Source organism: Heterodontus francisci, chromosome 3 (genome assembly GCF_036365525.1).
Source record: "Heterodontus francisci isolate sHetFra1 chromosome 3, sHetFra1.hap1, whole genome shotgun sequence".
Classification (NCBI taxonomy): domain Eukaryota; kingdom Metazoa; phylum Chordata; class Chondrichthyes; order Heterodontiformes; family Heterodontidae; genus Heterodontus; species Heterodontus francisci.
The window spans coordinates 210,208,747-210,221,720 of record NC_090373.1 but is presented as its reverse complement, the minus strand read 5'-3'; positions in this window follow the sequence as shown (position 1 = coordinate 210,221,720).

The following is a 12,974-nucleotide window of genomic DNA, read 5'->3' as shown; positions in this document are numbered from 1 at the left end:
GACATCCTGCCCCATGATGTTCGTTTTCTTGAGGCTGATGGTTAGGCCAAATTCATTGCAGGCAGACGCAAACCTGTCGATGAGACTCTGCAGGCATTCTTCAGTGTGAGATGTTAAAGCAGCATCGTCAGCAAAGAGGAGTTCTCTGATGAGGACTTTCCGTACTTTGGACTTCGCTCTTAGACGGGCAAGGTTGAACAACCTGCCCCCTGATCTTGTGTGGAGGAAAATTCCTTCTTCAGAGGATTTGAACGCATGTGAAAGCAGCAGGGAGAAGAAAATCCCAAAAAGTGTGGGTGCGAGAACACAGCCCTGTTTCACACCACTCAGGATAGGAAAGGGCTCTGATGAGGAGCCACCATGTTGAATTGTGCCTTTCATATTGTCATGGAATGAGGTGATGATACTTAGTAGCTTTGGTGGACATCCGATCTTTTCTAGTAGTCTGAAGAGACCACGTCTGCTGATGAGGTCAAAGGCTTTGGTGAGATCAATGAAAGCAATGTAGAGGGGCATCTGTTGTTCACGGCATTTCTCCTGTATCTGACGAAGGGAGAACAGCATGTCAATAGTCGATCTCTCTGCACGAAAGCCACACTGTGCCTCAGGGTAGACGCGCTCGGCCAGCTTCTGAAGCCTGTTCAGAGCGACTCGAGCAAAGACTTTCCCCACTATGCTGAGCAGGGAGATTCCACGGTAGTTGTTGCAGTCACCGCGGTCACCTTTGTTTTTATAGAGGGTGATGATGTTGGCATCGCGCATGTCCTGGGGTACTGCTCCCTCGTCCCAGCACAGGCATAGCAGTTCATGTAGTGCTGAGAGTATAGCAGGCTTGGCACTCTTGATTATTTCAGGGGTAATGCTGTCCTTCCCAGGGGCTTTCCGTACTTTGACCGTCCAATTTGTAATAGTCCCACCTCCCCCAGAACCGGTCCCAATGTCCCAAAAATCTGAACCCCTCCTTCCTGCACCATCTCTCAAGCCACGCATTCATCCTGACTATTCTTTCATTTTTACTCTGACTATCACGTGGCACTGGTAGTAATCCTGAGATTACTACCTCTGAGGTCCTACTTTTTAACTTGGCTCCTAACTCCCTAAACTCTGCTTGTAGGACCTCATCCCGTTTTTTACCTATATCATTAGTGCCTATGTGCACAACGACAACTGGCTGTTCACCCTCCCCCTTTAGAATGTTCTGCAGCCGATCTGAGACATCCCTGACCCGTGCACCTGGGAGGCAACATACCATTCGGGAGCCTCGTTTTCGACCACAGAACCGCCTATCTACTCCCCTTACAATCGAATCCCCTACGACTATAGCCCTTCAGGACATATCTGCTAGACTGGGTATGCGGCAGGTGGTGAGGGAACCACCAACAGGGGAAAACATATTTGATCTCGTCCTCACCAATTTGCCTGCCACAGATGCAACTGTCCATGACAGTATTGGTAGGAGAGACCACTGCACAGTCCTTGTGGAGACAAAGTCCCGCCTTCACATCGAGGATACCCTCCTTCGTGTTGTGTGGCACAATCACCATGCTAAATGGGATAGATTTCTAACAGATCTAGCAATGCAAAACTGGGCATCCATGAGGCGCTGTGGGCCATCAGCAGCAGCAGAATTGTACTCAAACACAATCTGTAACCTCATGGCCCAGCATATCCCCCACTCTACCATTACCATCAAGTCAGGAGACCAACCCTGGTTCAATGAAGAGTGCAGGAGGGCATGCCAGGAGCAGCACCAGGCATACCTCAAAATTAGGTGCCAACCTGGTTAAGCTACAACACAGGACTACCTGCGTGCCAAACTGCGTAAGCAGCATGCGATAGACAGAGCTAAGCGATCCCATAACCAACAGATCAGATCTAAGCTCTGCAGTCCTGCCACATACAGCCATGAATGGTGGTGGACAATTAAACAACTAACTGGAAGAGGAGGCTCCGCAAATATCCCCATCCACAATGATGGGGGAGCCCAGCACATCAGTGTGAAAAATAAGGCTGAAGCATTTGCAACAATCTTCAGCCAGAAGTGCCGAGTTGATGATCCATCTCGGCCTCCTCCTGAAGTCCCCAGCATCACAGATGCCAGACTTCCGCCAATTCGATTCACTCTGCGTGATATCAAGAAACGACTGAAGGCACTGGATACTGCAAAAGCTATGGGCCCTGACAATATTCCAGCAATAGTACTGAAGACCTGTGTTCCAGAACTTGCCGCGCCCCTAGTCAAGCTGTTCCAGTACAGCTACAACACTGGCATCGAGGATACCCTCCTGCGTGTTGTGTGACACTGGCATGTACCCTGCAATGTGCAATATTGCCCAGGTATGTCCTGTACACAAAAAGCAGGACAAGTCTAATCCGGCCAATTACCGCCCCATCAGCCTACTCTCAATCATCAGTAAAGTGATGGAAGGTGTCATCAACAGTGACATCAAGCGGCACTTGCTTCGCAATAACCTGCTCAGTGATGCTCAGTTTGGGTTCCGCCAGGGCAACTCAGCTCCTGACCTCATTACAGCCTTGGTTTAAACATGGACAAAAGAGCTGAACTCAAGGGATGAGGTTAGAGTGACTGCCCTTGACATCAAGGCAGCATTTGACCGAGTATGGCATCAAGGAGCCCTAGCAAAACTGAGGTCAATGGGAATCAGGGGGAAAACACTCCGCTGGCTGGAGTCATACCTAGCGCAAAGGAAGATGGTTGTGGTTGTTGGAGGTCAATCATCTGAGCTCCAGGATATCACTGCAGGAGTTCCTCAGGGGAGTGTCCTAGGCCCAACCATCTTCAGCTGCTTCATCAATGACCTTCCTTCAATCATAAGGTCAGAAGTGGGGATGTTCGCTGATGATTGCACAATGCTCAGCACCATTCGTGACTCCTCAGATACTGAAGTAGTCCATGTAGAAATGCAGCAAGATCTGGACAATATCCAGGCTTGGGCTGATAAGTGGCAAGTAACATTCGCGCCACACAAATGCCAGGCACTGACCATCTCCAACAAGAGAGAATCTAACCATCTCCCCTTGACATTCAACGGCATTACCATCGCTGAATCCCTCACTATCAACATCCTAGGGGCTACCATTGACCAGAAACTGAACTGGAGTAGCCATATAAATACCGTGGCTATAAGAGCAGGTCAGAGGTTAGGAATCCTCTGGCAAGTAACTCACCTCCTGACTCCCCAAAGCATGTCCACCATCTACAAGGCACAAGTCAGGAGTGTGATGGAACACTCTTCACTTGCCTGGATGGGTGCAGCTCCAACAACACTCAAGAAGCTCGACACCATCCAGGACAAAGCAGCCTGCTTGATTGGCACCCCATCCACAAACATTCACTCCCTCCACCACCGACGCACAGTGACAGCAGTGTGTACCATCTACAAGATGCACTGCAGCAATGCACCAAGGCTCCTTAGACAGCACCTTCCAAATCTGCGACCTCTACCAACTAGAAGGACAAGGGCAGCAAATACATGGGAACTCCACCACCTGCAGGTTCCCCTCCAAGTCACACACCATCTTGACTTGGAACTATATCGCCGTTCCTTCACTGTCGCTGGGTCAAAATCCTGGAACTCCCTTCCTAACAGCACTGTGTACCTACCCCACATGGACTGCAGCGGTTCAAGAAGGCAGCTCACCACCACCTTCTCAAGGGCAATTCGGGATGGGCAATAAATGATGACCTGGCCAGTGACACCTACATCCCATGAATGAATAAAAAAAAAGGCTCTGCAAAATAAGGTCTGCCCTTACGTGCTGCCATTGTTTATGGCTGCCTCCAATCTCAAATCCAGCCCAACAGGTTTGTCAGCAAAGTTGAAGCTCATGGAATAAAAGGAACAGCTCAGCAGTCAAACGAAATTAGGTAAGTGACAGGAAACAGAGTGTAGTGGTGAACAGTCTGTCTTTTGGACTGGAGGCAGGTATACAGTGGGATTCCCCAGGTGTCAATATTAGGACCCTGCTTTTCTTGGACACTTTGTTCCAGGAATCAGTCATTCTTCTTAGGTTAAGTAGAATTTTAGAGTTGGTCGATGGTCAGAAACAGGAGGATGTGCCTGTGAGTCAGGCAGGTATGGGGATCCACCATGTAGTGATGGAGAAACCTGAGCCCTTGACTTTGGAAAACAGGTTTGAAGCATTTTATATTTCCTTAAGGCAGACAAAGCCCACAGAAAAATTGGTCCAATTGTGGCTAACAAGAGGGGTTAAATAGAGTATCAGATCGAAGGAAGAGGTTTATAATGTTGCCAAAAAGAGTAGTAAGCCTGAGGTTTGGGACGATTTCGTGACTGGACAGGGAGTTTGCGTCTGCGGCTGGAGATCAGCGTGCGCTGGGTTTGAAAAGTGAGAAAAAAACTAACAGTGACGTTACGGGAAGGCCGTAAGCTAATTGGTTGGTGAGTAACTACTGTTCGAGAGTGCGTGTAAATAGCTGGAGAACTGGAAAAAAAAATGTAAATTTTTTTTAACCCTCAAATAGCTATTTTATAAGTGATTGGGTTGGTGTTGCTCAGGTTTTAATTGGTGTTATTTATTACTAATTAGAAAGTGCTTCTTGGACAGGGTGTGAAGCTGTAAGTTTGAGTGAGGGAGTTTAGTGACAAGGGGAGGCAGGTGCTCCTTTGTCTCTTTTTCTGCCTTTTCGGCTTTGGTTCTTACTTCGGTAGAGGGGAAGAAGCTGATTGGCGAGCAACTGGCCAGTTATTCTACTTATTACACTAACAATAATAGTTTGTAAAGTTAAGGGATGGCAAGGCAGCTCGGTGAGTGGAATATGCCTCCTGTGCTATGTGGAAGTCATGGACACACCATGTGTCCCTGACAAACACATCTGCAGGAAGTGTCACTGGCAGCAGAGCTTAAGCTCTGGGTTTCGGAACTGAAGCAGCAGCTGGAGTCACTGTGGTGTATCGACGAGGCAGAGAACATGAAGATAAGTTTGGCAAGTTTCGGGAACCTTGGATAACGCGGGATATTGTGAGCCTAGTCAAAAAGAAAAAGGAAGCATTCATCAGGGCTGGAAGGCTAGGAACAGACAAATCCCTTGAGGAATATAAAGACAGTAGGAAGGAACTTAAGCAAGGAGTCAGGAGGGCTAAAAGGGGTCATGAAAAGTCATTGGCAAACAGGATTAAGGAAAATCCCAAGGCTTTTTATACGTATATAAAGAGCAAGAGGGTAACTTGGGAAAGGATGGCCCACTCAAGGACAGAGAAGGGAATCTATGAGTGGAGCCAGAGGAAATGGGCGAGGTGCTAAATGAGTACATTGCATCAGTATTCACCAAGGAGAAGGACTTGGTGGATGATGAGCCTATGGAAGGGAGTGTAGATAGTCTCAGTCATCTCATTATCAAAAAGGAGGAGGTGTTGGGTGTCTTGCAAAGCATTAAGGTAGATAAGTCCCCAGGGCCTGATGGGATCTATCCCAGAATACTGAGGGAGGCAAGGGAAGAAATTGCTGAGGCCTTGACAGAAATCTTTGCATCCTCATTGGCTACAGGTGAGGTCCCAGAGGACTGGAGAATAGCCAATGTTGTTCCTTTGTTTAAGAAGGGTAGCAAGGATAATCCAGGAAATTATAGGCCGGTGAGCCTTACATCAGTGGTAGGGAAATTATTAGAGAGGATTCTTCAGGACAGGATTTACTCCCATTTGGAAACAAATGGACTTATTAGCGAGAGGCAGCATGGTTTTGTGAAGGGGAGGTCGTGTCTCACTAATTTGATTGAGTTTTTTGAGGAAGTGACGAAGATGATTGATGAAGGAAGGGCAGTGGATGTTATCTATATGGACTTTAATAAAGCCTTTGACAAGGTCCCGCATGGCAGACTGGTACAAAAGGTGAAGTCACACGGGATCAGAGGGGAGCTGGCAAGATGGATACAGAACTGGCTCGGTCATAGAAGACAGAGGGTAGCAGTGGAAGGGTGCTTTTCTGAATGGAGGAATGTGACTAGTGGTGTTCCGCAGGGATCAGTGCTGGGACCTTTGCTGTTTGTAGTATATATAAATGATTTGGAGGAAAATGTAGCTGGTCTGATTAGTAAGTTTGCGGACGACACAAAGGTTGGTGGAGTTGCAGATAGTGATGAGGATTGTCAGAGGATACAGCAGGGTATGGATCGGTTGGAGACTTGGGCGGAGAAATGGCAGATGGAGTTTAATCCGGACAAATGTGAGGTAATGCATTTTGGAAGGTCTAATGCAGGTGGGAAGTATACAGTAAATGGCAGAACCCTTAGGACTATTGACAGGCAGAGAGATCTGGGCGTACAGGTCCACAGGTCACTGAAAGTGGCAACGCAGGTGGATAAGGTAGTCAAGAAGGCATACGGCATGCTTACCTTCATCGGTCGGGGCATAGAGTATAAAAATTGGCAAGTCATGCTGCAGCTGTACAGAACTTTAGTTAGGCCACACTTAGAATATTGCGTGCAATTCTGGTCGCCACACTACCAGAAGGACGTGGAGGCTTTGGAGAGGGTATAGAGGAGGTTTACCAGGATGTTGCCTGGTCTGGAGGGCATTAGCTATGAGGAGAGGTTGGATAAACTCGGATTGTTTTCACTGGAACGACGGAGGTGGAGGGGCGACATGATAGAGGTTTACAAAGTTATGAGCGGCATGGAGAGAGTGGATAGTCAGAAGCTTTTTCCCAGGGTGGAAGAGTCAGTTACTAGGGGACATAGGTTTAAGGTGAGAGGGGCAAAGTTTAGAGGGGATGCGCGAGGCAAATTCTTTTCACAGAGGGTAGTGAGTGCCTGGAACTTGCTGCCAGGGGAGGTGGTGGAAGCAGATACGATAGCGACGTTTAAGAGGCAACTTGACAAATAAATGAATAGGATGGGAATAGAGGGATACGGAACCCGGAAGTGCAGAAGGTTTTAGTTTAGGCAGGCATCAAGATCGGCGCAGGCTTGGAGGGCCGAATGTCCTGTTCCTGTGCTGTACTGTTCTTTGTTCTCATTTCGGGAGGTGGTCACACTGCAGGTTAGGAGCATGCACGTGGAGAGGGAATGGGTAACTGCCAGGCAGTCTAAGAGAACCAGGCAGGTAGTGCAGGAGTCCCCTGAGTCTATTTCACTTGCTAATCATTTTTTCATTTTGGATACTGGTGAGGGTGTTGGCTCCTCAGAGGAGTGCAGCAAGGTCCAAGTCCATGGCACCTCGGGTGGCTCAGCTGCACAGGAGGGGTGGAAGAAGAGTGGAAGAGCAAGAGTGATGGAGATTCAATAGTCAGGGGATCAGACAGGCATTTCTGCAGCTGCAGACGTGACACCAGGATGGTGTGTTGCCTCCTTGGTGCTAGGGTCAAGGGTGTGTCATGGTCCTGTAGTTTCTTTTCGGGAATATGCGGTTTGCCTTTAAGGCTTGCAAGGGATCAGTATTGCTTTAAGAACCAGCAAGCCTCAGGAGTTATAGGAAGGGGGTAAGGTGCATTTTTGTTGCTTTAGAAAGAGCCATTTTGAGACTGCGATTCAAAGGGTGCATTCTTGTTACCATAGATACAGCCACTGGGCGTGAGCCTGATGCGATACATTTGTTTCAATTCAGTTTTGAACTGGCTTTTAGTGAGACAGTTCGTTCTAACACACTGACACAGACACAGAGGACACAGACAGCTGTGGTGTTCAGACACCTGAAAAAGATCTCTCAATCATTTAAACTGAAGGAATAGGATTTTAGTCTGTTTAATTATTATCTCTCAAAATTCTAAAAATATCAAGCCAAGACAGAGATCTCTGGTAATTTAAATTGAAGAAAGGGAAGTTAGACTGTGACAATCTTTTTTAATCCCTCAAAAACTTTAAAGTCAGCTTGATTCTATCAAAAATGTTTGCAAGTTGTTAATTGTTGAAATTCATCGCTGAAGAAGGAAGCATCACCTGCTGCTGAAGTGTTCTACGTGGAAGAACCTTTTCCCCCATCAAGCAACATCCTGTGAGGACTTCAAGCAACATTGGACTGTAAATTTGCAAGGACTCTAATTTTTTCTATTTTAAATGTTGTTTATATCCTCATAGTGTTTAAGAATTTAGTTCTTCTAATTAAAGAGTTAATTTATTGATTTAAAGACACCTGGTTTGGTTAGCCCCATTCAGGGGTTAATAGATGGTACAATTTGGCTGGGTCTTTCTTTAATTTGAAAAGTTTTAAATGATACGTTAGCCGATCTGTGGAGTGTTGGGATTAAATTAACAGTATGTTGGTCCCACCACAATCAGAATCATATATTTTGATTGCGGGCTTTGACAGGAGCGGTCGTTCGTGACAGGTGTCACGGAGTGGCTGCAGGACATTCTTCTGGGGGAGGGTGAACAGCCAGAGGTCGTGGTCCAGGTTGGTACCAGTGACATAGGTAGGAAGAGGGTTGAGATCCTGAAAGCAGAGTTTAAGCAGTTAGGCAAGATGTTAATGAGCAGGACTTCAAAAGCAGTAATCTCAGGATTACTCCCAGCACTACGTGCTAGTGAGCATAGGAATAGGAGGATTAAACATTTAACACGTGGCAGGAGAATTGGTGCAGGCGGGAGGGCATCAGATTTCTGAGGCATTGGGATCTGTTCTGGGGCAGGTGGGACCTTTCTTTTTTATTCATTCATGGGATGTAGGTGTCACTGGCCAGGCCAGCATTTATTGCCCATCCCGAATTGCCCTTGAGAAGGTGGTGGTGAGTTGCCTTCTTGAACCGCTGCAGTCCATGGGAGGTAGGTACACCCAGAGTGCTGTTAGGAAGGGAGTTCCAGGATTTTAACCCAGTGACAGTGAAGGAACGGTGATATAGTTCCAAGTCAGGATGGTGTGTGACTTGAAGGAGAACCTGCAGGTGGTGGTGTTCCCATGCATTTGCTGCCCTTGTCCTTCTAGTTGGTAGAGGTTGTGGGTTTGGAAGGTGCTGTCTAAGGAGCCTTGGTGCATTGCTGCAGTGCATCCTGTAGATGGTACACACTGCTGCCACTGTGCGTCGGTGGTGGAGGGAGTGAGTGTTTGTAGATGGGGTGCCAGTCAAGTGGGCTGCTTTGTCCTGGATGGTGTCGAGCTTCTTGAGTGTTGTTGGAGCTGCACCCATCCAGGCAAGTGGAGAGTATTCCATCACACTCCTGACTTGTGCCTTGTAGATGGTGGACAGGCTTCGGGGAGTCAGGAGGTGAGTTACTCGCCTCAGGATTCCTAGCCTCTGACCTGCTCCCATAGCCACGGTATTTATATGGCTACTCCAGTTCAGTTTCTGGTCAATGGTAGCCCCTAGGATGTTGATAGTGGGGGATTCAGTGATGGTAATGCCATTGAATGTCAAGGGGAGATGGTTAGATTCTCTCTTGTTGGAGATGGTCATTGCCTGGCACTTGTGTGGCGCGAATGTTACTTGCCACTTATCAGCCCAAGCCTGGATATTGTCCAGGTCTTGCTGCATTTCTACACAGACTGCTTCAGTATCTGAGGAGTCAAGAATGGTGCTGAACATTGTGCAATCATCAGAGAACATCCCCACTTCTGACCTTATGATTGAAGGAAGGTCATTGATGAAGCAGCTGAAGATGGTCGGACCCAGGACACTACCCTGAGGAACTCCTGCAGTGATGTCCTGGAGCTCAGATGATTGACATCCAACAACCACAACCATCTTCCTTTGCACTAAGTATGACTCCAACCAGCGGAGGGTTTTCCCCTGATTCCCATTGACCTCAGTTTTGCTCGGGCTCCTTGATGCCATACTCGGTCAAATGCTGCCTTGATGTCAAGGGCAGTCACTCTCACCTCACCTCTTGAGTTCAGCCCTTTTGTCCATGTTTAAACCAAGGCTGTAATGAGGTCAGGAGCTGAGTGGCCCTGGCGGAACCCAAACTGAATGTCACTGAGCAGGTTATTGCTAAGCAAGTGCCACTTGATGGCACTGTTGATATATCTTCCATCACTTTACTGATGATTGAGAGTAGACTGATGGGGCGGTAATTGGCCAGGTTGGACTTGTCCTGCTTTTTGTGTACAGGACATACCTGGGCAATTTTCCACATTGCCGGGTAGATGCCAGTGTTGTAGCTGTACTGGAACAGCTTGGCTAGGGGCGCAGCAAGTTCTGGAGCACAGGTCTTCAGTACTATTGTCGGAATATTGTCAGGGCCCATAGCTTTTGCAGTATCCAGTGCCTTCAGTCGTTTCTTGATATCACACGGAGTGAATCGAATTGGCTGAAGTCTGGCATCTGTGATGCTGGGGACTTCAGGAGGAGGCCGAGATGGATCATCAACTCGGCACTTCTGGCTGAAGATTGTGGCAAATGCTTCAGCCTTATCTTTCACACTGATGTGCTGGGCTCCCCCATCATTGAGGTTGGGGATATTTGTGGAGCCACCTCCTCCAGTTAGTTGTTTAATTGTCCACCACCATTCACAGCTGGATGTGGCAGGACTGCAGAGCTTAGATCTGATCCGTTGGTTATGGGATCACTTAGCTCTGTCTATCGCATGCTGCTTACGCAGTCTGGCACGCAGATAGTCCTGTGTTGTAGCTTCACCAGGTTGACACCTCATTTTGAGGTATGCCTGGTGCTGCTCCTGGCATGCCCTCCTGCACTCTTTATTGAACCAGGGTTGGTCTCCTGGCTTGATGGTAATGGTAGAGTGGGGGATATGCCAGGCCATGAGGTTACAGATTGTGGTTGAGTACAATTCTGCTGCTGCTGATGGCCCACAGCGCATCATGGATGCCCAGTTTTGCATTGCTGGATCTGTTCGAAATCTATCCCATTCAGCACGGTGATAGTGCCACACAACAAGATGGAGGGTATCCTCAATGTGAAGGCGGGACTTCGTCTCCACAAGGACTGTGCGGTGGTCACTCCTACCAATGCAGTCATGGACAGAAGCATCTGCGGTAGGCAGATTGGTGAGGACGAGGTCAAGTATGTTTTTCCCTTGTGTTGGTTCCCCCACCACCTGCCGCAGACCCAGTCTAGCAGCTATGTCCTTTCGGACTCGGCCTGCTCGGTCAGTAGTGGTGCTACCGAGCCACTCTTGGTGATGGACATTGAAGTCCCCCACCCAGAGTACATTTTGTGCCCTTGACACCCTCAGTGCTTCCTCCAAGTGGTGTTCAACATGGAGGAGTACTGACTCATCAGCTGAGGGAGGGTGGTAGGTGGTAATCAGTGGGAGGTTACCTTGCCCACGTTTGATCTGATGCCATGAGACTTCATGGGGTCCAGAGTCGATGTTGAGGACTCCCAGGGCAACTCCCTCCCTACTGTATACCACTGTCCCAGCACCTCTGCTGGGTCTGTCCTGCCGGTGGGACGGGACATACCCAGGGATGGTGATTGTAGTGTCTGGGACATTGTCTGCAAGGTATGATACCATGGTTATGACTATGTCAGGCTGTTGCTTGACTAGTCTGTGGGACAGCTCTCCCAACTTTGGCACAAGCCCCCAGATGTTAGTAAGGAGGACTTTGCAGGGTCGACAGGGCTGGGTTTGCCGTAGTCGTTTCCGGTTCCGGTCTCATTCTGTGGTATTAAACACGGTGGCTCATTTTAAATGGCCGGAGCGGACTGCGTTCCCTCCCCACCCCCCCCCCCCCAGATGACATGAAGGGGGCGAACGGTCTGTCCTCAGCAACGGTGTCAGGTGCCCACGCCATTTGTGAAGGGCTTTAAGCCCTTCCATTTAGTTTAAATATTTAAAGAGATAGTCACTTAAACATTATTTAAAAAATTAAATAAATGTTTCTGGTTCCTCCCCCACTTCTCCAATCACCATACAATTCACTCCTTGCCCTCACCCTACCCACAAAATACCTACCTTGTGTACCCGACCATTCCCCCCACCCAAAGTTCACAAACTTTTACCTTTAACCCTTCCCATCATCCCCAACACCAATCAGATCAGTTTGACCCCGCTACCCCCAACCCCCTGCATTGAAATATTTACCCGCTCCCCACTCCCCACAAGTGTCCTGCACCAGATCTCTGGATGGAAATCGGAAGGCATGCGAGTGCCGGCCACCGGCACCAATATCGGAGCGGGATGGACGGTGAGAACAGGTGAGTAATTCATTCATTTATTTGCATTTTTAAATCAGGCTGGGGGTGGGTGCGGGGGTGGGGTGGGCTGTAAATTCAGCCTGTCATGTGGCACTTTATCAAATACCTTCTGGAAGTCCATGTACACCATTAACAGCATTACCCTCATCAAACCTCTCTGTTACCTCCTCAAAAAACTCAGTCAAGTTAGTTCAACAAAATTTGCTTTTAACAAATCTGTGCTGGCTTTCCTTAATTAATCTTCACTTGACCCAATTAACTGTTAATTTTGCCCGGATTATGGTTTCTGAAAGCTTTCCCACCATCGAGGTTAAACTGAATGGCCTGTACTTGCTGGGTTTATTCCCATACTATTTTTTGAACAAGTGTGTAACATTGCAATAATAAAAGCAAAATACTGCGGATGCTGGAAATCTGAAATAAAAACAAGAAATGCTGGAAATACTCAGCAGGTCTGGCAGCATCTGTGGAGAGAGAAGCAGAGTTAACGTTTCAGGTCAGTAACCCTTCTTCAGAACTCGAATGTAACATTGCTGTTCTTCAGTCTTCTGGCACCACACCTGTATCTATGGAGGATTGTAAAAAGATAGTCACTACCTTCATAATTTCCATCCTAACTTCTCTCAGTATCCTCAGATGCATCTAATCCAGTGCTGGTGACTTATCAACTTTAAGTACAGCCATCCTTTCTAATACCTCTTCATCAATTTTTAGTCCATCCAGAATCTCAACCACCACCTCTTTCACTATGTCTTGTGCAGCATCTTCCTCCTTGATAAAGACAGATGCAAAGTATTCATTTAGTACCTCAGTCAGGCCCCCTGCCTCCATGTGTAAATCCCCTTTTCCATCCCTAATCAGCCCCACTCCTCCTTTTACCACCCTTTTACTATTTATATGCCTAG